The 24,013-nt window shown below is 54.2% G+C and overlaps 1 non-coding gene across 1 annotated transcript; it reads right to left on the bottom strand.

The window, feature by feature from the left end:
* Positions 1–4,244: 4,244 nt before the first annotated feature.
* On the bottom strand, positions 4,245–4,326 carry TRNAF-AAA. The gene has a single exon. It is a non-coding gene; the product is annotated as a tRNA-Phe (tRNA).
* Between the last annotated feature and the right edge of the window lie 19,687 nt (positions 4,327–24,013).

The following is a 24,013-nucleotide window of genomic DNA, read 5'->3' on the forward strand; positions in this document are numbered from 1 at the left end:
TCCTGGGCTGCAAGGAGCCATCCCTGGGAAGCCAAGATGCAGGCACAGGATTCTGCCTCCCAGCAGCCAACTGCACCTCCCCCGGCTTTGCAGAACGAATGGTGACGCTCTGCTAACCCCACTTAGCCGCACTGAGGCGCTTAGCTTCTGCCCTGCCTTCCTCAGCTCGACTTTCCTCTTTTCCCCATTCCTGCCTCACTTCCTCCTTTGGCAAGTCACGCAGAGGAGGCCAGCAGGAAGAGCCGGCCTCCACCGGCCAACCTCCAACAGCAGAGGAGGCCAAGCCACAAGCCTCCAAAAGGTAACACGCCGCACTCCTCTAGGTTCTCCAGCCTGACGCCAAGGTGCTTTCTCCACTGCTGTCAGCACCCTCTGTCATGCAGGGGTTGGAGTTATCCCAGGGACAGGCCAATAGGAGAAGGAGGAGGCCTTCCTGAACAGCAAGGGGAATCTGGCAAAAGGAAGCCAGCATATTTCTGCCTGGTTTTGAACCAAGGACCTTTTGTGTGGTAGGCAAATGTGATAACCACTATACTACAGAACCTCCAGCTGCTTGGCTCTTGCTCACCCTGGCACAGACCGATGGACAAACCTGGAGAAAGTGGTGGCAGCCCTTCGATGGGTCAGCTGGCAGAGCAGAGGACTGGAGCCAGGGCTCAGGAAGTCGTCCTTATGTCGTCCTTGTGACTCCAGCTTGAGGGAGAGCTTCTTTTTCTTCCCCTTGCTGACAAAGAGCAAGAGAAGAATGAAAGGTCAGGTGGGCCAACTCGTTTCAGAATCCCATGCTGTCTTTTTCTGCTGCAGTCTAGCACGCTCCCAACTGAACTACTTCAGCAGCTGCTCGGTTTCTTTTTGGCCTATTACTTTTCTGTCTAGGATGTTGTTGTCAGCTGTGGCACAAAAAAAGGACGTCATTGCGAGCGGCCCATTGCGAGCGGCCCATGAAGACAAGATTCACTTTTGCTTTCCTTGCTCGGCTTTACTCGCTTCCTCACCCTATTCCTGCCTTAGTTCCTGTGTTACCTGCAGGCGACGGGGGGCCAGCAGTACCAGGAGCAAGTTGGGCAGCTAGACCCTGGTGGCAAAAGTCCTGCCGCCACTTGCCACCCCACTCTCTTCTCCCAGCGTCACATATTGGCCACCAGGGACTTGGTGCCCAGCAGTGCAAATGAAGGCAGTGGACAGAGCCACCCTCGCCTTGAAGCTCCGGCTCATTAAACCACATCTTCAGTCGCTGATGGCCAATGAGAGACTGACATCGCTTGCTATTTTAGCACTTGGAAATGCCATTGGCCAATCTTTGGATCTCTGTAATGCTGTGCTTCAGTTCATGGGGGAAAGGCGAGAGAAGCGACCTTTCAACTAAAGGCCTGGGGTTAACATCCTAACGCTGTCTCCTCTGTAACACTATTTAATACTGGCCCACCCTGTGCTGGTGAGTGCTCCATTTCTAGATGTTAGTACATTTCAGTTACTGTCAAAATTTAAAAGTTTCTATATGCTTAAAGAAAATGCATTTGTTTTATTTGCTTATATATGGCATGAATAAATACAGGTTTACAGAACCTAGCCTGCAAATTTATCATCTTATATGACAGAGAAAATCATGCATCGAAATTGTGCGTCAAAATCATGAGCTGAGCTACAAATGCAATGAAAAATAAGATATTCAAATTTTTAACATATGGGGCGGAGGGGCACCAAAGACACGTCTTGCCTGGGAGAGGCACTTGGTGTAGGGGAGGCCTTGTCAGGGAGAACAGGAGTTAGTGTCACACGCCTATTTCCAGGCTGTAATCTGTGGGCGCCCTGCTCTGGGGGAGGGATCGCAGTAGCCCAGACTCAGGGATGGAACAGGCCCCAGATTGGAGTGGCTGCAGGGTTTGCAGCACTCTGATGTCTCAGACAATGTGTCTCCCCAAAGCTTCAGATCTGCGTCCCCAGAAGGCTCCTGCGCTGCCTCTGCTCCTTTCACAGTCTATAGCAAGGAGCTGCATCAAGGGTCAGGGATGAGCCATAGGGCACTAGGTGGGGGGCAGAGGGTTCAGGAGCCCAGAGTGTTTGCCTGTCTGGGCATTTTGGCTGAGACCTCAGGGACACATTGTGAGGCAGAATCCCAGGCATCTGTATGAAAGGAGCATAAGGACATAAGGACGTACGAACAGCCAGACTGGGTCCATCTAGCCCAGTATCCTGTCTTCCCATAGCGGCCAAAGCCAGGTGCCCCAGAGGGAATGAACAGAACAGGGAATCACCAAGTGACCCATCCCCTGTCACCTATTCCCAGCTCCTGGCAAACAGAGACTAGGGACACCATCCCTGCCCATCCTGGCTCAGAGCATGTCCTCCATGAATCGATTTAGCTCTTTTTTGGAACCCTGTTATAGTCTTGGCCTTCACAACCTCCTCTGGCAAGGAGTTCCGCAGGTTGACTGTGCGTTGTGTGAAAAAATACTTCCTTTTGTTTGTTTTAAACGGGCTGCCTATTAATTTCATTTGGTGACCCCTAGTTCTTGTGTTATGAGAAGGAATAAGTAACACTCCTTATTTACTTTCCCCACACCAGTCATTATTTTATAGACCTCTAGCATATTTCCCCTTAGTCATCTTTTCTCCAAGCTGAAAAGTCCCAGTCTTATTATTCTCTCCTCATATGGCAGACACTCCATACCCGTTTCTGAACCTTTTCCAATTCCAATACATCTTTTTTAAGATGGAGCGACCATATCTGCACGCAGTATTCAAGATATGGGCGTACCATGGATTTATACAGTGGCAATAAGATTTTCTCTCTTATTCTCTATCCCTTTCTTAATGATTCCCAACATTCTGTTCGCTTTTTGCCTGCCACTGCCCATTGAGTGGATGTTTGCAGAGAACTATCCACAGTGACTCCGAGATCTCTCACTTGAATTGGAACAGCTATTTTACATCCCATCGTTTTATATGTAGAGTTGGGATTATGTTTGCCAATGTGCATCACTTTGCATTTATCAACATTGAATTTCATCCGCCGTTTTGTTGCCCTTTCACCTAGTTTTGTGAAATCTCTTTTTAGCTCCTCCCAGTCTGCTTTGGACTTAACTATCCTCTGTAGTTTTGGATCATCCGCACATTTTGTCACCTCGCTGTTCAGCAGATCGTTTATGAAGATGTTGACTAGTCCCAGTACAGACACCACTAGTTACCTGTTTGCATCCTGAAAACTGTCCATTTATTCCTACCCTTTGTTTCCTGGCTTTTAACCAGTTATTGATCCACGTGAGGACCTTCCAGTGAACGTAAGCTGGTACATTCCGGTATGGGGTACTGGCAAGAGTGGGTACGCTGTGCCAGCCCGGCCCGGCTTCCCCAGTCTGGTGATTTAAAGGGCCCTGGGCTCCCTGCAGCCTCCCAAGCCCACCTGGCGGAGCCCAGGGGAGCAAATCACTGCCCTGGAACGCTGCTCTCTCCCGCGCTACCAACACAGAGCAGGGGCGGCGGGAGCTTCCTTACAGTGGGGGGGTCACTATTGTCTGAACTGTGGCACTCCCATGAAAACCCTTCCCCAAGGACCCACACTCACACCACCCCTCCCCCCGAGGCCACACCCACAGAATGCCTCTCCCCCCCCCAGACTCCCCCTTTCCCCCCTCCATCATTTGTCCTAACAGCCAGTTAAGAGTGGTGGGGCCACGGCCCTCTAAACCCCCTGTTCCAGCACAGAGCTAAGCAGCAGCAGTGTGTGTGTGTGTGACAGAGGCTGCTGTGCTGAGCTGAGCCAGTGAGGGAAGCGGGGGCTGATGTTGGGGCTGCCCCCACCCCCTGCCTCAGGACTGGTTGCTTGCAGCAGCTGTCTGAACATAGAGACAGTGTGCCGACACACTCCCTCTCCCCACACACACACAGTCTCTACCCTGCCACGCACACTGCAGTTGAGAAGCAGCTGGCAATCTAGTAAGATGCCCGTGGAACAGTGGGATAGAGAAACCTGCATCATGTGATGCTGTACCAGCCCGTGAGGCATTGCAAACCCTTCCCAAAGCACCCTGCAGCCAGTTGCACAGCTACCCACAATGCACTGCTCTCTGTGGCCATCCAAGATTCTAGCGTGGATGTGCTCTGGTGACACAAGGGGCATAGTGTGGACATGCAGCAGCTGTTTAATTAAAACACTTTAAAGCCACATTACCCAATGGTGTAGACACAGCTTGAGAGTGAGACAAGACCCAGCTCCCTTGAAACTAAAGAACCACAACTTTCTCCATAGTTGGCAGGATTCAAACCTGCGCAGGGAGACCCCAATGGATTTTTAGTCCATCACCTTAACCACTCAGCCACAACTACTTGGCTGAGAAAGGTCTCTCACTGCACTCTAGTTCTGTTCTCCCTGAGTGATCAATTCCAGTTGTTTCCTCAGACCAGCTTCCACAACACACACACTGCTGTGCCATTGTGTAAGTGTGTCCATGGCTGAACTGCAAGAATTCCTGCTCATTTCCCTTCTGGCTGGAGCATGGTTAGAGTGTGTTTGTGGTCAATGATGTTGCTGTAGATTGTTGTCCATTTCCTGCCTTGATCATTCAGACAGTCCCTTTCCTGCCATATCCCCAGCACATCAGTGATTGCAATAGCAGGGGACAGGTTTTCTCTGGGGCACTGAGATTTGTCAGGGGGTTGGTGGCTCCTTTCTTTCCTCACCCTGGAGTAAACTCAGCTTTTAATTCCATCCTTGATGTTTCAAGGAATAACAACAGACGACCGAGGAAAGAGGTGGACAGGGCGGGTCTCAGGGGAGGGGCAGAGAGGTGGGGGCGGTGGGCAGGGCTGGTCTCAGGGGAGGGGCAGGGAGGTGGGGGCGGTGGGCAGGGCGGGTCTCAGGGGAGGGGCAGAGAGGTGGGGGAAGTGGGCAGGGAGGGTCTCAGGGGAGGGGGCGGAGAGGTGGGGGTGTGGGCAGGTCGGGTCTCAGGGGAGGGGCAGAGAGGTGGGGGCGGTGGGCAGGGCGAGTCTCAGGGGAGGGGCAGAGAGGTGGGGCGGTGGGCAGGGCGAGTCTCAGGGGAGGGGCAGAGAGGTGGGGGCGGTGGGCAGGGCTGGTCTCAGGGGAGGGGCAGGGAGGTGGGGGCGGTGGGCAGGGCGGGTCTCAGGGGAGGGGCAGGGAGGTGGGGGCGGGGGGCAGGGCGGGTCTCAGGGGAGGGGCAGAGAGGTGGGGGCGGTGGGCAGGGCGGGTCTCAGGGGAGGGGCAGAGAGGTGGGGGCGGTGGGCAGGGCGGGTCTCAGGGGAGGGGCAGAGAGGTGGGGGCGGTGGGCAGGGTGGGTCTCAGGGGAGGGGGCAGAGAGGTGGGGGCGGTGGGCAGGGTGGGTCTCAGGGGAGGGGGCAGGGTGGGGGGGGCGGTGGACAGGGAAGGTCAGGGGAGGGGGTAGAGAGGTGGGGGGGTGGGCAGGGCGAGTCTCAGGGGAGGGGCAGAGAGGTGGGGGGGTGGGCAGGGCGGGTCTCAGGGGAGGGGCAGAGAGGTGGGGGCGGTGGGCAAGGCTGGTCTCAGGGGAGGGGCAGAGAGGTGGGGGCGGTGGGGAGGGCGCGTCACAGGGGATGAGCAGAGTGCTGGGGGCGGTGGGGAGGGGGGGTCTCAGGGGAGGGAGGGGCAGAGAGGTGGGGGCGGTGGGCAGGGCGGGTCTCAGGGGAGGGGCAGAGAGGTGGGGGCGGTGGGCAGGGCGGGTCTCAGGGGAGGGGCAGAGAGGTGGGGCGGTGGGCAGGGTGGGTCTCAGGGGAGTGGCAGAGAGGTGGGGGCGGTGGGCAGGGTGGGTCTCAGGGGAGGGGCAGAGAGGTGGGGGTGGTGGGCGGGGCGGGTCTCAGGGGAGGGGCAGAGAGGTGGGGGCGGTGGGCAGGGCGGGTCTCAGGGGAGGGGCAGAGAGGTGGGGGCGGTGGGCAGGGCGGGTCTCAGGGGAGGGGGCAGAGAGGTGGGGGCAGCAGGCAGGCCTTGGGGTAGGGGGTGGAGAGACACAAGGAGGCCTTCAGGGAGGAGAGGAGCGAGCGGAAGGTGGACCAGCAGGCCTCAGCCACAGTGGAAGAGCGGGGGTGGGAAGTGGCCAATGGGAGTGAGGGCGGAGCACAGGTGGGGCCTCGGAGGGAGGAGAACGAGGGAAGGGGGTGGAGGGGGCAGGGCCGCCCAGAGGATTCAGGGGGCCTGGGGCAAAACAATTTCGGGGGCCCCTTCCATAAAAAAAAGTTGCAATACTCTAGAATCCTGTATTCTCATGGGGGCCCTGCAGGGCCTGGGGCAAATTGCCCCACCTGCCCCCCCTCTGGGTGGCCCTGCCCTCAGCCTCCCCTCGTAAGTCCCCTGCCCCCTAATCATTTTTGTTGCCCTCCCCTAGACTCTCTCCAATTTGTTTCTGTAGTGGGGGGGCGAAAACTGGACGCAATGCTCCAGTTGTGGCCTCTCCAGTGCCGAATAGAAGGGAATAATCACTTCCCTCGATCTGCCGGCAATGCTCCTACTAATCCAGCCAATACGACCAGGTACCCATATTGAATGCAGACCCAGCAATATTTGATAAATTGGTTACTGTCCATTCAGGAGGTTATTTCCCACCTATTCATAAATAATGAAGATGCTCTAAGCGGAGGGGAGAGAGCTATCCCGTCCGTGTAGTTAATCCATCTCCCCGAGAGGTGGTAGCTATGTTGCTGGTGGAAGCTATGTGGGTGGGTGTGCAAGCTGGGGTGTTTACATGAATCTATAAGTTTAATCAAACCCCATTTTTAAAAGCACTGTGGTCTGGGAACAGAACAGGAAATTGCTGAGGCAGGGCCTGTCCTTCAAAATCTTTAAGATCTCTGACTTATCTACACAACAGTCATGGGGTTATAGCTCAGTGGGAGAGTGTTTGACTGCAGTTCAAGTGGTCCTTGGTTCAAATCCAAGTGCTCCTTTACAAACCTCTTCCTTCAACAAAAATAATGGTATTTCTGTTATGTTCAGGAGTTCCGCTGAATAGGGATCCCTGTAATGAATAGAAACACTCAATGTTTTCCTGTACAAATCCATAAAAACCTAGCAAACATGTTCCTCCACTGAAATCAGTTCCAATCCTCTAAAGCATTAAAGAATCCTTATTGAGGTTGCAGGAAAAAAACATCCCGATGTGTGGAAAGAATAGTAAATATGGCAGGCGACCAGCTTGGCTTAACAGTGAAATCCTTGCTGATCTTAAACACAAAAAAGAAGCTTACAAGAAGTGGAAGATTGGACAAATGACCAGGGAGGAGTATAAAAATATTGCTCCGGCATGAAGGAGTGAAATCAGGAAGGCGAAATCACACTTGGAGTTGCATCTAGCAAGAGGTTGGGAGGGGGGGGAAGGGTCAGTGGGACACGGGAGGCGGGGGGGCGTTAACTGGATCCTGTCCTTGTTTGTGCCACTTGCCTCTCGCCCCTGATACAAATTCTCTCTAGTTCTGCCCCTTTTCTCGCTCAGTGTCTCACCCGGGCTGTAAAATCCGGGGAGATTCGCCCCTTTCCCCTCCAATGAGCCGCTCTCCCGTCTCCCCCATTTCCCCCTGGTCTCTCCAGGAGTCTGATTTTCCACCTTCAGTTGCATAGTTTGTGACACCTTTTTTCTGCAAATCTCAAAGGTTGATATAAAATACCCTAAACATTTGCTCCACTTCTCTCTAGTTGTTTGTTTCTAATTGAATATGCTCTGAGATTTCCCCCCCTCTCTAATTATAAAATAACAAGAAAATCTCAGATTTACCCCTTTTCTCAGCTTCTTGAACATAGATATAAAATGTTTGCAAATGTTGCCCATTTCCTCTCTATTCATTTAACAAATACTGATGTGAAACACTGACATTTTACTGCACATCAGATATAAACTGATATAAAATCCCTTTGATTTTCCACTTTCCTCTCTATTATTTGCAAAAATAGAGCCAAAATCTCTCAGATTTCCCCCCTTTCTCTTTCACTTCTACGTTATTATCAAATATCAATTAAAATTCCTTTCATGTTTGGGGCTGTTCCCCCTGTCTCTCAATCCCAGCAACTTCTCCTTCCTTGGAGGAAACCTGTTGCCGTGAATCACTGTCCATCCTGGAGGTTGCAGGGGGTTAAATTTCCCAGTGCTGATCTTTCCCCTCTCCTTTGAGAACCATTTCTTCCCCCCTTTATCTGTGTTAAAATGTTTGCCGATGAAAGAGACCAGCCACATCTTTAATACACATCAAAGCCAGAGGCCTCCCCCTGTTTGGGGGTCAGTGGTTCCCAGCTGGTAACGGGAGAGTTCGCTGGACCCTTTTTTTTTTCTCCAGCTGGCACGGGATGAGGAGGTCACTCTGAGTGCAGTGTGGGTCCAGAAGTATCCCAAACCCCACAGCAAATGGCCTCTGTGAGGGGTTGATTCCCCCTGTGCTAAGATGCAGCCACCTCTGGGGTGGATCCAGGGTGGCCATTATTTGCTAGTGACAGGCCATGGACTTTTCTTACCTTTCTTGCTCTCCAGATCTTCCATTCTCCTGTTCAAGAGAGATCCCCCAGGGCTCCCTCTGCCTGTGTGACTGGCCAGCAGGGGGCGGTGATAACTCTCTATCCACTCAGCAGACACTCTGAGGTAACAGTGTTGTGCGGGGTGGGGGGAGGTGTCTGTGGGGGGAGATTGCAGGGGGTACCCTAGTCAGGTTGGTGGGTTCTGGAGATTTGGGGTTTCAGGGGGTGGTTGTGATGTGCCCAGCCCTGCGGCTGTGGGTCCTGGAGGTGGGTATCGCTGGGGGCCTGGTGGCTGCAGAACAGCCGGGGTGGGCGTCTCTTGGGGAGGCGGGACAGGGGGTCAGAGGGAGCCTGGTGCTGTGCCAGGGGCTCTGTCTGGGCTTCCCCGGCTGGCTCCTGGCATCGCTGCCCTGCCCAGTCCGTAGAGCTGGGGGAGGGGATCCCTGGCACTAGGTCAGGGGATGCCAGGGAAGCAGAGTGAGGGGTCCCACTGTAAAGCATCAGGGGGTCCCGCTGGGTGGAGGAGGGGGTCCCAGACAAACGGCAGGGCAGATCCTGCTGGTGGGGGTGTGCGGGGCGGGTCCTAGGCAGGCAGTGAGGAACTGAGTTCCCAGTAGGCGGGTCTCTGGCTGCTGGGGGCTCTTGGTGGGGGGAACCCTTTGGGATTCCCAACCTGACAGTCATGGTCTGGTGCGGCTTCCCTGGCCGGTGGGGCTTTGAGGGGTATCTGGGGTCCCTGGCTGGGGACTCTGGGGGCTGCGTCCCAGGGAATAGCTGTTGGGCCCCTGGCTGGGGGAACTTCTACTAACCATGATCCTTCTCTCTGATCAATTCGTGCCAGAGTCCTGGCTCCAAGCACTGCCCGGCATTCCCCAGTCACCGGCCCTGTCACTGTGATAACTTTCTGTCCACTTATCAGACACTGTGAGTGTGAAATCACAGATTTTGCTTTTCTCCTCTTTTGAAAACTGCAGGAACTTTTGGTTCAGTTTAGAAAATTTGTGCCCCCAGTCCTGAGAGCAGCTAGGGGGCATCACGGTGAGAGAACAAAGAGGGACCCCTTGTCTCTCCCAGCAGATCCATCACACCCCTACTAGCCAGAGGCTGATACAACCCCATGGTGGGGAACCCAACACCCTCCCCACTGCCAGCAGTTGGATGTGAGGGGCTGGGACATCTTCCCTACACGTCCCTGGGGGTGCCCCCTTTCCATGTCATACCAGCCTCTGACTAGGAGGCTGAGGATTCAGCACTGGAAGTCTGGTCAGTTTTCCCAGCCCTGCCCAGGGGGTTGGTGTCTCTATTTCCTGTTTCACAAATTAGGGAATTTTCTCCCCCAACACCCAAATGTTTGTTCTGAGGATCTAGGCCCACTTTAAACAAGTCCCAGCAGGTTTGTCACACACTGTCCCACTCCCCTTCCTCACCCAGGGTATTCCCTGCCCCCATCCAGACCTAACTCCCCAGAAGTTGCCACCTCTTCAGTATTTCCTGCCCCTCCCCCTCCAGCAGGAACCCACCAGCAACCCCCCAATAACCCCTACCTGAGCTGGCTCCACTGCAGCCGGAGAAGCCCCCCCCGGCCAGGCACAGAGGGGTTAACGCCTTCCTGTGCCCTGCAATCCTCCCCCACCCCCGCTCCCAGCCCCTTCCTGTGCCCCGCAACCCCAGCCCGCTCCCAGCTGCTGCAGCCCCTTCCCGTGCCCTGCAAACCCCCTCCGCCCGGCCTGCAGCGGCTGGGATCCAGCTGACACCCAATGCAGGGGCTGGGGGTGGGGGGGAAGCTGCTACACTAGCCCCTGCCCCCGCTTTTCTCCGGGGAGCCCCGGCCCCTCTCCTGCCCCCTCCGGGCTGAGGCGGGTCCCCACGTGTCCCACCCCCTGCGTGGGGCCCGGGGGCGGGGCCAGGCCTGGGGAGGAGCCGCCCCCCCGCCCCTTGTGTGGCAGCGGGGCCGGCTGGGGCCGGAAGCGCAGCACGGGGGCTCCTGCAGCCCGCGGGGCAGCGCGGTGGGGCCGGGGACACGCGTGGGGCGGACACGCTCCTGCCGGGGGCGGGGTCAGGGCTGGGGGTTGGGCGGGGTGCGGTTATTACCTGGGGGTCACAAGCCGCCCCCCCCAGCTCTGCCGCTCCCCGGGAAAAGGCGGGCGGGGGGGTCTGAGAGGCACCGGCTGGGAGAGGGGGCGGGGCTGGGGGAAAGGATGAGCGGTGGGGGGAGGGTCTGGCTGGCCCCGGGGACCTCCCTTCCCTGGGCTGGAGAGGGCGGAAGCGCCCCGGGGCAGGCTGGGAGATGTAGTTCCTGACTCTCCCTGGACCGGAAGTGACGTTGGGGAAGAGACCAAGCCGAGCTGCAAACGCGCGCGGGCCCCTGCGGCTCTGCCTGGCTCGCGCGGGGCCGTTGGAGCCTCTCCCGGGGCCGTTGGAGGGTTGGTGCCGTTGGAGCTCTGGGCATGCGCAGATCGCGGCGGGAGAGCCCTTCATTAACCCCCCCGTGCCCGGCCCGGGCCCTGCCCCGCTGGAGCCGCCCTGGGGCCGCCCCAGGCTCCGCCCGCCCCGCTGCGGAGCTGCAGCCTCCAGGTCCCGGAGCGAGCCCTGGGGGCGGGGCCGGGCGGTGACTCTGCCCCAGTGCCCGGGGGGGGCCCGGCATCTCGCAGCACCGGGATCTGCTCCCGGGCTGGGGGCGGGCGGGAAATGTCGGTGCAGCCCGGACATGGCGCGGGGGGGGGGGGGCAGGTGACCCCCGAGGAGCGGGGAGAGAAAGGGGGGGGCTGAGATCCCCTCGGATTTACCGCTGCCCCCTCCCGTGGGGACCCCCCCTCCTCTCCCGTCCTGCCCCCTTTCTCCCTAGAGAGCCACGAGCAGCGCCCAGGGTGACCCCCCCTCCCCCCACCCCTGAGAAGTTCCCTGCCCCCCCCCCCGATTGTGCCCCATTTTCTCTCCCCTTCGCCAGTGGCCAGTTCAGGTCTCAGGTTTGGGGGGTTTCCCCCCATTTCCACCTGCCGGGATTTGTCCTTGTGCGGGTGGGAAATGGTTCCCCCCAGTGATTCCTGAGCTGGGCAGAGGGTGAATGGGCAGAGGCTGGGGGGGCCCTGAGACAGGGACACCTCTGGGCTGGGCTGGGGGGGGCCACTCTCTGCTGGCAATGGGGCCTGGGAAGGGCCAGGAAGGGGAGGGAGGAGCAAGTGTCCCCCATGGAGACGGCCCAGCCCCAGGTTTCCCAGTCCCAGCTACTCCCCAGCACCTGCTGGCCCTGTGAGTGTGAGGCAAGAAGAATCCATCTCATTCTGTTGTTGATTGAATATCCCTGTATAATCCCCTCCGATTTCCCCTCCTTTCTCTTGAACTGTTAAATGCTGACGTAAAATCTCCCAGATGTTGGTGCTTCTGTCTCACATTAGCAAATATTTAGTTTGTGCCCCATTTTCTCCTCAGTTCTGAAATACTGATATCGAATTCTCAAAAATCTTCCCGCTTTTCTCCCCAGGTGTGTGACTGAGATCAGGGCTCTTATCGTACTGAGCGTGGCCCTGTTCTGCCAAGTGCTGCAGAGACCCCAACTGAGATCTGGGCCCTGTTCTGCCAGGCGCTGAAGAGACCCCAGGTGAGATCAGACCCCACTGTTGTGCCAGGTAAAACTGAGACCTGGACCGAGATCACGGCCCCCCTTGTCGCAGGTAGCGAACCACTGCGACCCAAACCGCTGCCTCCATTGTGCTGGGCACTACAGAGACCTCAACTGCGATCTGTGTCCCCGTTGGGTCTGTCACTGCACTGACCCCAACCCAGATCACGTCGCACCACTCACTATACTGGGCACTGCACAGACTCTGATAGAGATCCTGGCCCCACATTTTGCCAGATGCTGCAGGGCCCCTAAACAAACTCAGGGATCCTGTAATGCTGGGAGTTGCAGAGTCCCCGACTGAGATCAGGCTTCCTGTTGTGCATGGCTCTGCACAGACACTGACCAAGATCAGGGTCCCCATTGTGACAGGTGCTGAACAGACACCAAGGGTATCTCTACCCTGCCGTTAAAACCCCCCAGCTGGCCCATGCCAGGTGACTCAGACTTACAGAGCTCAGGTGAAGGGTCTGTTTAATTGCAGTGTAGATGTCTGGGCTCGGGCTGGAGCCAGGCTGTCAGACCCTGCGAGGTGGGAGGGTGCCAGACCTTGGGCTGCAGCCCCAGCCGGAACGTGGACACCACAATTAAACAGCCCCACAGCCTGAGCCGTGTGAGCGTAAGTCAGCGGGCATGGGCCAGCCACCGGTGTCTGACTGCAGTGTGGACATGCCCACAGGGACAGAGAGGCCTTGCCACAAAAAGCTGAAAGGCTAAATAGGCCAATGGTGGGAGGCGACTGTCCATTTTACAGATGGGGAAACTGAAGCTCAGAGAGCTGAAGTAATTTGGTCAAGTTTGCATGGAGAATTTGGGGCAAAACTGGGAACTGAACCCAGATTGTTTGAATTCTTGCCTCTCCCTTTAACCCCAGGCCCAGTGTGTGTGTGTGCAGCGTTGTTTTGGTCAGTGTTTGCCTTGCATTGGCTTCCAAGGGAGGCTGTGGAATTTCCTTCACTGGAGGTTTTTAAGACCAGGTTAGAGATACACCAGTCTGGGAATGTCTAGGGATACTTGGTGTTAGGGGGCTTATTCCTTCACCATCTCACTTCCCTGGTCCTTCTGGCATGAATAGAGAGCAACAATACCCATAGTCCAAAGGCGCAAACAATTTGATGTTTATTGGGGTGAACTTCCAGGAATCATGATTCCAGTTTCCTTCCTCAGTGTCCCCCTTCCCAGCTCTGACACCACAGAGCCTTGCCTGTGTCCCTGTTCCTATTCCCATCCCTTGTTCCCATTTCCCCCTTTAGCAAAACATGATCCCAGTTCCCCCAGTCCCTGTTCCCATTTCCCCACCCCCTTTACTTCCTGATTGACTGCAGACTATATAGTAAAACCTGAGTTTTGCTTAGCTATATCTTAACCAGTCATTTTACTGAAATTTAACTATCCAATCCTAACATGGTTATTTAACCAATTATATTCCACCACCTTCATTGGTTTACACCCAACAAAATTAATTATAACAGCAGACAGAAACAATCACAGAACCAGACAGAGACCATGCAAATAAACATACAAAACAATACAGAAGTGAGGATTTCACAACTACATTTATACAGACATAAGGGTTTTACAGCTGTGTCTATTGATAAGTGAGTTCTTGCCAGATAGGACGCTATCAAACCAGGTTTCCTTTTACATCTTCTAGGCTCTTCTCTTTCTCTGGAGGTGATAGAAATATCAGGGCAGGATCGTATTCCTAATAGCCCAATAGCACCTTATTTCAATGTGACTAGTTTGGAATGTGAGGATGTGACCACACACTTCCCAGCTTATGGTTGCCTAACTGTGTCTTGGCTGAAGGCCTTCGCCTGTCCCAGGAAGAGAAGCCATTCCACAGACAGTGATCTTTGATCCCTTCTTGTATACCTCTGTAACTAGCTAAGAGATAAGAATACACCTAAATTCTTAAAGTATAGGCCTTTGCAGGCAGGCCTGAATAGCTCTATCCTAATACTCCACCCCTTTTTTTTTTCCTTTTTCTTTTGGGATCCTCCTGCCCAGGTATCCCTGGAAAAGCACAGGACAGATGGCGACACATTTTCTGATAGGGCCAGGCATCAAGGTGGAAGATGTTGCTATTCCATTTGTCCCACTGCCCCTTGAGTAGTACCGTGCCCTGCACCTTCTCTCATACGGGCATACCACACCTAGTCCAATTAGTGTCCCAGACTTCCCATTATATTGGGCCCGGGTTGTCTTGCACACTGCGGGGTGGGAAGGGCTCACTACATTACTTATAGGTTATCTGCATATGCAGCGTAACACAAGTATTGTTAACAATATACAATGCACAGCAACACCGAGTCCTGACCACTGCAGTATGGTCCCACGTCCGAGCCATGACCGAAACACTGCCTCTCCTCCTTCGACAGGGTCAAGATCTTAATGTGGCCAGTTGCTGGCAGCTGCAGCAAGCTGCCCCTGCAGGTTTTACGTGCTTTTGTCCATATTATAAGTCCATTGACTGTCCACAGAGAAATGGGTTATTGTCCAAACCAATGTAACCACTTGGTATGGAATCAGGCAGTATACCCTGGATCGATTATTCACAGCAATAAGATTTACAGATCCATTTGTGCACCAAAGTCCAGATAGCAGCATGTAGATGTGTGTAGTTTGGTGGGGGGTGGTTTAATTGTGCCCCCAGAAATATGTACATTTCCAGCAAAACCCCTCATACACAGTACACCCAATTGTCCACCCCTTGCCATAGGCCATGGATCCTGCTCCTGCATAGTCATAGGAGAGGGGCACAGCCAAACATTTTCTTTGATGTGCACCATTTTTCACACCCCTCCATTGATTCCCAGTGAGTTCCTCCCCTTCTCATTATTCCCATAGGGCTTGTAGGGCCCACCTTAGTTGCCGTTCTATTTCCAGGCACCATAGTAGCCATTACCCAGGTGCTGGCCTCCCAGTTGAGCATTTTGCATTCCCATACACCTCTTCCTCTCCCCCCAGGTCAGCCTTTTGAAGCCACCCCCCACCCACATCATGCTAGCAACAAGACCAACACCACAGACAAACAACACAAAACATAGATCCATTGTATTCTGGGTTATTCTTCCGCTGGCGCCAGCATGGTTGTAGAGTGTCTGAAAAACAAAGAAACAATTTCCACCCCCCTGGTGGGGATAGATTATTTCTTAATAATAATACCAATTCCTTTTACAAATTTCCTTGCTAATTGCAGGAAAAACAGGAGAATTACCTCCAGGCTGTCCTTATTTTGTTCTAGAGTCAGGCTAGTGAATTACCCCACTCACTGGTCATTTATGAAATTTATGAGGTGGCGTGCCTCGGTTTCCCACAGCTTCAGATTTCTGCTCTGTACACACACACACACTCTCTCTCTCTCTCTCTCTCTCTCTCTCTCTCTCTCTCCCCTTAGGGTTAACCTGTCCCCCTTATTTTCAGGCTTGACTTGTTTTTTCACCTCCCTTTTCTGGAGGGCCATATTCTGAGTCTTCTAGTAGCTTGTTTGCTGACCAGATGCATTCATTATTCTCAGGTTCTTTGTGCTGCAAATGGCAGTTTCCTCCTTCCCCCATCAACTGGGTAATTTGCATCCACACAGAGTCTTTCTTGGCTTGCCTCTGGATTCAAAGCTATCAGCAGCTCAGAGACTGTTTCAAAAGGGACACATTTCACTTCCACCGGGATTCTTATTACTCTTCACTTTCCTCTTCTGCTACAAAACACTGCTCAGAAGATCTGAAAAAGCAGCACAATCTACTATGGTTCCTTTTGGAGCCCTAACAGGATTTTAATTAAGTGCCATGTTTTGTTTGCATTTCTTTTACCCCTTTTCCAATATACACTGCATCCCCCACCACTTGCTAGTCACATTCCCAGACCCTACTGCCAGGCCCTCCCTACTGATAGTGACTTTCTCACTCCAGCCCCACTCCTTTCCCCTGTGAAAAGACATCACCCAGGGCTCCCTGCCGGCCATGTGAGTGTGGGGCAAGAAGAATCCATCCCATTCTCTTATTGATTCAGTATCCTTGTATAATCCCCTCAAATTTCCCATCTTTTTCTCTTGAGCCTTTAAACGGTGACACAAAATCTCCCAGATGTTGGTGCTTCTCTCTTATATTGGCAAATATTTAGTTTGTGCCCCATTTTCTCCTCAGTTCTGAAATACTGATATCAAATTCTCAAAAATCTTTCCACTTTTCTCTCCAGGTGTGTGACTGAGATCAGGGCTCTTATCGTACTGAGCGTGGCCCTGTTCTGACAGCTGCTGCAGAGACCCCAACTGAGATCTGGGCCCTGTTCTGCCAGGCACTGAAGAGACCCCAGGTGAGATCAGACCCCACTGTTGTGCCAGGTAAAACTGAGACCTGGATCGAGATCACGGCCCCTCTTGTGCCAAGCAGCGCACGACTGCGACCCAAACCACTGCCTCCATTGTGCTGGGCACTACAGAGACCTCGACTGAGATCTGTGTCCCCGTTGGGTCTGACATTACACTGACCCTAATGAAGATCACACCCCACCACTGTACTGGGCACTGCACAGACCCTGACAGATCCTGCCCCCACATTTTGCCAGTTGCTGCAGGGGCCCTAAACAAACTCAGGGATCCTGTAATGCCGGGAGTTGCAGAACCCCCGACTGAGGTCAGGCCCCTGTTGTGCAGGGCTCTGCACAGACACCGAGATCAGGGTCCCCATTGTGACAGGTGCTGAACAGACACCAAGGGTATCTCTACCCTGCCATTAAAACCCCCCAGCTGGCCCATGCCAGGTGGCTCAGGCGAAGGGGCTGTTTAATTGCAGTTTAGGTGTCTGGGCTCGGGCTGGAGCCAGGCTGTAGGACCCTGCGAGGTGGGAGGTTGCCAGACCTTGGGCTGCAGCCCCAGCCGGAACATGGACACCACAATTAAACTGCCCCACAGCCTGAGCCGTGTGAGCCCAAGTCAGCGGGCACGGGCCAGCCGCCGGTGTCTAACAAGTTTGCATGGAGAATTTGGGGCAAAACTGGGAACTGAACCCAGATTGTTTGAATTCTTGCCTCTCCCCTTAACCCCAGGCCCAGCGTGTGTGTGTGCAGCGTTGTTTTGGTCTGTGTTTGCCTTGCATTGGTTTCCAAGGGAGGCTGTGGAATTTCCTTCTGTCATGGCTCTCACCCTCACTTGGAGCTGGGGGGTTCCAAGTTGAGGACCAGCATATTCTCCTCCACCCTAAAATCTTAAGGTCTTAAGGTCTATATACGTGGACTGGGACACCCCTGTTCCCCCCTCCCTCCAAGACTCTCCTTGGGGAACACAAATTCAAATCACAGAGGGAGAAACATCCCGTTCTCTTCCCCCTCCCTCTTTTCCCTCCCTTCCCTGCTCGGAGACAAATCTTGTCTCACCACAGAGAGACGTCCTTAGCCTCCTCCCCCTGAATCCACAACAGAAGGAATTTAACCAAATCTTTATAGAAAGAATTTATTAAAAGAATAACAAGAAAATACACCATCTCTGTGATTCCAAGCTGGACATTCACAGGGTCTAACCTTATCAATTTCTGGAGAGAATCCTTCCTCTTTCTTTCTCAGTAAAAACAATACCGTACAGAATTAAAGAATTTCAATAGCAAAACACACCGAGTTGCAAACATAGGATTGTCATATGAGGATACAAATACTTTTCTAATACTCACTAGCTCGAATAGAAGAAATTAGTTCAGAAAGATTGGAAACTTGAAGAAGACTTGATTAAACGTCTGGACCCCTGTAAATCCAAACAGCTAAGCACACCAAACAAAGAACACAGAAAAAAAAGTTCCCTCCAAGGAATTTTAAATTCTCTTCCCTGATTGGTCCTCTGGTCAGGTGTTCACCAGGTACTGTGGTTAACCCTTTACCGGCAGAACAGAACCCTTAACCCTTAACTATCTGCTTATGACACCTTCGCTGGAGGTTTTTAAGACCAGGTTAGAGATGCACCAGTCTGGGAATGTCTAGGGATACTTGGTCCTGCCTCAGCACAGGGGGCTGGAGTAGACGCCCTCTCAAGATCCCTTCCAGGCCTACACTGAAATAATTCTCTTTTGTGCTGTGTCCTGTTCTACGCTGAGCTGTTTTGCATGGTGCCATTTGGAACTGTGATCGCACCATGTTGTGTAGCAGTTTTGTGGTGCATTGTTTTGCTTCAGCTTGTTTGGTGCTTGTGCTGTCTTGGTTTGAGTTGAGCTATTTTCCATTGTGTGCTTTTGCCCTAGGATGTCGTCGTTTGCATCATGTTACTTTCTTCTCCTTTGTATTGTCATTTTATGCTGTGGAGTGTAGGTTGTGTTTTTTTCCCCCCTGAATTGCCTGACATTATGTTGTGGTTGGTTTTATTCTGTATGTTGTGTTTTATATGTATATATTGCATCGCATCCTAGAAATGTAGGGCTAGATAGGACCTCAAGATGTCATCAAGTCCAGCTCTCTCTGCCGAGGCAGAACAAGTATCTGTAGATTATCTCTGACAGAGCTTTGTCCTACCTGTTCTTAAAAACTTCCAGGAACAGAGACTCCCCAGCCCCCTTGTAAGACTATTCCAGAGCTGACCTGCCTTAGCTCTGGGGACACCCACACAGACTGTAGTGGTGAGCAGCTCTGGAGAGAGAGGAGACCCCAGTGAGTGGGCAGCTGGGTAAAGAGACTGAAGTTGGGAGGAGAAACACTGATGTGTCCAAGGTGACCCAGGCTGTCTGTGACGGAGCTAGAAATAGGTTCTAGTGCCGCCGTACTGCTGTTTCTGAAGGTCTCTGCCACCCTGGTGTTTTAGGCACTGGTGCAAACCCTTAGTACAGACAGAAATTACACTAGTGCATTCTGATTGCTACTGCTGCACCATGTCCCTGTTTGAAGGCTTGCAGGGGATAGGGGAGGGGGAGCAGTGACCTCACAGAGGCCTGAGGCTGGCTGAACAGTGCAGCTGGTAAGGGAGGGGCAGCAGTGAGTGCTGGAGGTATGAGCCAGGAGCACAGCCCCACAGGGCTGGACACTGACTTCTCCTGACCCAGGGGACACACCCCAGCGAGGTGGTTTGTCCAGGGATGCACAGGCTGTCTTGGCAGGGCAGCTCAGCTGTAGTCCCTGCACACCTCTTCCTGCAGCCTAATGCAGTGTGATCGGGGGCCTTCCCAAGCTGCGGGTGACGGGGCTCTGGAGCTAACAGGGTCTGTTCCTGGCTCTGTCACAGACCTGTTCAGTGACCATGGGGAACTCACAGCCCCTCTCTCTGTAACGCTGTCTCCAGTGACTCGAGAGCACGAGCACCAGCCTCAGGCAGATTGGTAAGAAGCAGGGAACAAACCCCAAACTGGGTGTGAGGTCTGTATGGAGATTTCACCAACCAAGAATCCAGTGTAAACGCTTCAGGCTCTGTAACAGCATTAACATGGAATCACAGACAGTCCCCTTGGGTGATCCCATATATCTTTCTGAGGGCCCCTCCTCCCCCCACACACACATATGCTATAAAAACTCCACGGCCCACGTGGGCCACAATAACTGGTTTTCTGCATATAAAAGCCAGGGCTGGCGTTAGGGGCAGCAAGCAGGGCAACTGCCTGCGGCCCCAGGCCACAGGGGCCCCCACAAAGCTACATTGCTCAGGCTTTGGCTTCAGCCCTGGTGGTGGGGCTCAGGGCCCTGGACTTCAGCCCCATGCGCTGGGACTTCAGCTTTCTGCCCTGGGCCTCAGCGAGTCTAATGCCGGCCTTGCTTGGCAGCCCCCTGAAAGCTGCTCACGGCCCCCCAGGGGGCCCCAGACCCCTGGCTGAGAACCCCTGCCTTACCCCACGAGTCACAGCAATGTTCAGGTTACTGCCAGGCCCAAAGGACCAGTCACTTCCTTAGGTCAACTGAATCTTAGATCTTTCAACAAAGACAACACTTGTAGCCAGTCCTGTCATAACCTGTATTAAGACTTATTTATAAGGAAAGGAGAGTTGTTTACGAAGTTAAAGCAGGTAATCCTATAGATGCAGACGCGTTGCAGTCCTAAATTTCAAAGGTAATAGAAGCTTCTCTAATAAGCAAGCTCTGCATATTCTTTAGGACTAACCCCGGCTAAGCAGCTGGGGATCTCTTGCTTATGCCTAGAAACTTTGCCCCCCAGAGTCCAAGCAACATACAGATAATCAGTTCCTTCTGTATGGGGCTTTTCATCCCCTTCCTGCCATGTGCTCTGAGCTAGAAACTCAGCTAATGGGAAATCAAGAGCACAACAACAGTTTTGTGTCCCCGTTAATGTCCCATAATAGTCTCTCTGATGTTGATGGACCTTTCCTGCCAGGCAGGGTGTAATGCATTCGGCTCTCAATCAGCACTTCACCTAGGTAAAGTCTCTCTCCTGTCTGGTGTTTTACAGAGCCACAGAGGCTCACAATGCAACTAGTCAGATATTAACCCAGGCAGCAACTCACAAGCATTCAATGAAGTCTAAACACTAAACACATTCTCCTGCATCCCAGCCCCCTGCCCTGAGCCCCCTGCCACATCCCACACCCCTCCTGCACCCCAGCTCCCTGCCCTGAGCCCCCTGCCACATCCCACACCCCTCCTGCACCCCAGCTCCCTGCCCTGAGCCCCCTGCCACATCCCACACCCCTCCTGCACCCCAGCTCCCTGCCCTGAGCCCCCTGCCACATCCCACACCCCTCCTGCACCCCAGCTCCCTGCCCTGAGCCCCCTGCCACATCCCACACCCCTCCTGCACCCCAGCTCCCTGCCCTGAGCCCCCTGCCACATCCCACACCCCTCCTGCGCCCCAGCTCCCTTCCCTGAGCCCCCACCACATCCCACACCCCTCCTGCACCCCAGCTCCCTGCCCTGAGCCCTCTGCCACATCCCACACCCCTCCTGCACCCAGCTCCCTTCCCTGAGCCCCCACCACATCCCACACCCCTCCTGCACCCCAGCTCCCTGCCCTGAGCCCCCTGCCGCATCCCACACCCCTCCTGCACCCCAAACCCCTGCCCTGAGCCCCCTGCTGCATCCCACACCCATCCTGCATCCCTGCTCCCTTCCCTGAGCCCCCACCACATTCCACACCCCTCCTGCACCCCAGCCCCCTGCCCTGAGCCCCCGGCCACATCCCACACCCCTCCTGCACGCCTCTTCCCTGCCCTGAGCCCCCTGCCACATCCCACACCCCTCCTGCACCCCAGCTCCCTGCTCTGAGCTCCCTGCCGCATCCCACACCCCTCCTGCACCCCAACCCCTTCCCAGAGCCCCCTGCCACATCCCACACACCCCTGCACCCCAGCTCCCTGCCCTGAGCCCCCTGCCGCATCCCACACCCCTCCTGCACCCCAGCTCCCTTCCCTGAGATCCCTGCCACATCCCACACCCCTCCTGCACCCCAGCTCCCTTCCCTGAACCCCCTGCCTCATCCCACACACCCCCTGCACCCCAGCTCCCTGCCCTGAGCCCCCTGCCTCATCCCACACCCCTCCTGCACCCCAACCCCTTCCCTGAGCCCCCTGCTGCATCCCACACCCCTCCTGCACCCGATCTCCCTTCCCTGAGCCCCCTGCCGCATCCCACACCCCTCCTGCACCCCAGCTCCCTTCCCTGAGCCCCCTGCCGCATCCCACACCCCTCCTGCACCCCAGCTCCCTTCCCTGAGCCCCCTGCCACATCCCACACCCCTCCCACCCACCAATGCCCTGCCCTGAGCTCCCTGCACAGCACCTGCACCTCAACTCCTTGCCCTGAGCCCCCGCCGCACCCTCCACTGTTTCTGCACCCCCTGGGGGCAGCGTTGAGGTGGGGACTTTAGGGCAGGGGTTGGATTGGGGCAGGGAAGGGGTGGAGTGGGGGCGGGGCCGGAGGCAGCAAAGGGGGGTGTCAGTGATGCGGCCCTCGGTTTAATGCACTAGTCCTCATGTGGCCCTCGTTGAGTTTGAGACCCCTGGCTTAGGCTTTGGCTTCAGCCCCGGGTGGTGGGGCTCAGGGCTCTGACTTCAGCCCCATGTGCTGGGAGTTCAGCTTTCTGCCCTGGGCCTCAGCGAGTCCAACGCCGGCCTTGCTTGGTGCCCCCCCTGAAACCTTCTTGTGGCCCCCCAGGTGCCCCAGACCCCTGGTTGAGAACCACTGCCTTACCCCACGAATCACAGCAATGTTCAGGTTACTGCCAGTCCCAAAGGACCAGTCACTTCCGTAGGTCCATTGAATCTTAGATCTTCCAACAAAGACAACACTTGTAGCCAGTCCTGTAATAACCTGTATTAAGACTTATTTAAAAGGAAAGGAGAGTTGTTTGCGAAGTTAAAGCAGTTAAACTTTGCCCCCCCGAGTCCAAGCAGCATACAGATAATCAGTTCCTTCTGTGTGGGGTTTTTCATCCCCTTCCTGCCATGTGCTCTGAGCTGCCAGCTCAGCTAATGGGAAATCAAGAGCACAACAGTCTTGTGTTGTCTTTAACGTCCCATAATAATGTCTCTGGTGTGGATGGACCTTTCCTGCCAGGAAGGGTGTAATGCATTCGGTTGCCAATCAGCACTTCAGCTAGGTAAAGTCTCTCTCCTGTCTGGTGATTTACAGAGCCACAGAGGCTCCCAATGCAACTAGTCAGATGTTAACCCAGGCAGCAACTCACAAGCATTTAATGAAGTCTAAACATGTTCTTATAATCCTAATACCTGTTTTAACAGTACTAACACAGGTGAGTCAGACCGATTCCACTGTGTGTTTGTCCATGTTCAATTAAGACATGAGGGCTTGTGCAAGAGCTAACACCTCATCTGCCAGTGTCACAGGCAGGCTGGGCAGGGATGGTGTCTCTAGCCTCTGTTTGCCAGAAGCTAGGAATGGGTGACAGGATGGATCACTTGATGATTCCCTGTTCTGTTCTTTCCCTCTGAAGCACCTGGCACTGGCCACTGAGCTAGATGGACCATTGCTCTGATGCAGTGGGCCCTTCTTATGTTCACAGTCTGTATGAGGAGTATCTACTCATTTGGACTCACTGGGGAGCCACAGAAAGGAACGAGATGTGCTGAGGCAAGAAGGCCCAGTCTCAGCGGCCCCGGGGTCACGCTTCCCAAAAGCTAAAACTAGGCCCAGCCCATGAAGGGGGCACTGCCAGGAGAGACTCTACAAAGGCTAAAGCATCAAACAGCTTTGTAAACCTGAGAGAGCTGCCTTGGGGACAGTGACAGGGAGAATCCCCAGAGTGACTCCTTTGATTCTGCTCGTCTCTGGCCTTTGGTTCTTAGAATTATAGAACTGGAAGAGACCTCAAGAGGTCATCTAGGCCAGTCCCCTGCACTCAAGGCAGGACTAAGTATTATCTAGACAATCCCTGACAGGTGTTTGTCCAGCCTGCTCTTAAATATCCCCAGTGATGGAGATTCCACAACCTCCCTACGCTATTTGTTCTGGAGTTTAACCACTCTGACAGTTAGGAAGTTTTTTCCTAATCTCCATCCTAAATTGCCCTTGCTGCAATTTAAGGCCATTACTTCTTGTCCTATCCTCAGAGGTTAAGAACAATTTTTTCTTCCACATCCCTGTAACAACCTTTTATGTACTTGAAAACTATTATCATGTCCCCTCTACTCCAGACTAAACAAACCCAGGTTTTTCAATCTTCCCTCATAGGTCATGTTTTCTAGACCTTTAATCGTTTTTGTTGCTCTTTCTCTGGACTTTCTCCAATTTGTCCACATCTTTCCTCATATGTGGCACCCACAGATGGACACAGTACTCCAGTTGTGGCCTAATCCGCACAGAGTGGAGTGGAAGAATTACTACTTGTGTCTTGCTTACAGTACTCCCTCAAATACATCCCAGAATGATGTTTGCCCGTTTGCACTGTTGACTTATACTTGTGATCCACTCTGGCCCCCAGCTCCCTTTCCGCAGTGCTCCTTCCTGGGCAGGAATTTCCCATTTTGTACATGTGCACCTGATTGTTCCTCCCTAAA

The sequence above is a fragment of the Mauremys mutica genome, unplaced genomic scaffold, assembly GCF_020497125.1.
Source record: "Mauremys mutica isolate MM-2020 ecotype Southern unplaced genomic scaffold, ASM2049712v1 Super-Scaffold_100183, whole genome shotgun sequence".
Taxonomy (NCBI): domain Eukaryota; kingdom Metazoa; phylum Chordata; order Testudines; family Geoemydidae; genus Mauremys; species Mauremys mutica.